The sequence below is a fragment of the Wasmannia auropunctata genome, unplaced genomic scaffold (assembly GCF_000956235.1).
Source record: "Wasmannia auropunctata unplaced genomic scaffold, wasmannia.A_1.0 LD336116.1, whole genome shotgun sequence".
Lineage (NCBI taxonomy): Eukaryota > Metazoa > Arthropoda > Insecta > Hymenoptera > Formicidae > Wasmannia > Wasmannia auropunctata.
In genome coordinates, this window is record NW_012026774.1 from 101,862 (window position 1) to 102,695 (window position 834).

Genomic DNA, 834 nt, shown 5'->3' on the forward strand with positions numbered 1-834 from the left:
AAATAAATAATTATATCTACAAATCTAATAGGATTTTAAGTTTAGGAGTCCGAGATATTTTACCTTCTTTTGGAAATATCACAGTTATTGTTGTTGATGAAAATAATGAATTTTTTTTGTAATTCAAAAATTAGAAACTCGGATTCTCGTCTCACTTTTATGCTTATCAAGTAATTCAGACTGAGCACTTTTTGTTTGTAAAACCACATGATGTATGCAGTAGTTTCTTTCCTTTAATTAAGACAATTATAGACGCAAATTTTTACGTAGTGTACAATTAAATTCTAAAACAGTTATGCTTTATTTAATCCATTTTATTAATTAAAGAAGAATTTAACACTAATAAATCGTAAATATGATATAATTATGTTACTATATAAGAAAACTGTTTTCGTTTTTTGTATAAATTTTAATGTTATTATAATAAAAATGTATAAGCAAACTTTTTATTTTATTTACGATAAATATATGCTTTAATTGTATATCTGTTATATATAAGACACGCGCGCGCGTGCGCACATCAGGAGACACGGTAGTGGCTTGGTGTCAAGTGTTTAACAAGCCATGCCGGGTCTCTTAACGCGAGCCGTCGCGTTGCGAGCACCCGAGATTTTGAAATCTTAATAACGGTCGAACCGATTAAATTCCAAGTAGGCTTAATCGATAGCTTGGGTTCGATTTATATAATGAAAGTGTGTTTATTTTTTTCTACATGTCCTACGAGCGGAGATATTGCAATGCAAAGTCCGAAATGTAGGAATTTCAGATTAAGAAACGTCATTGTCATTATCGTCGACCAGTTGCGGGGTGGGGAAGTGTACGTTTACAATTTCT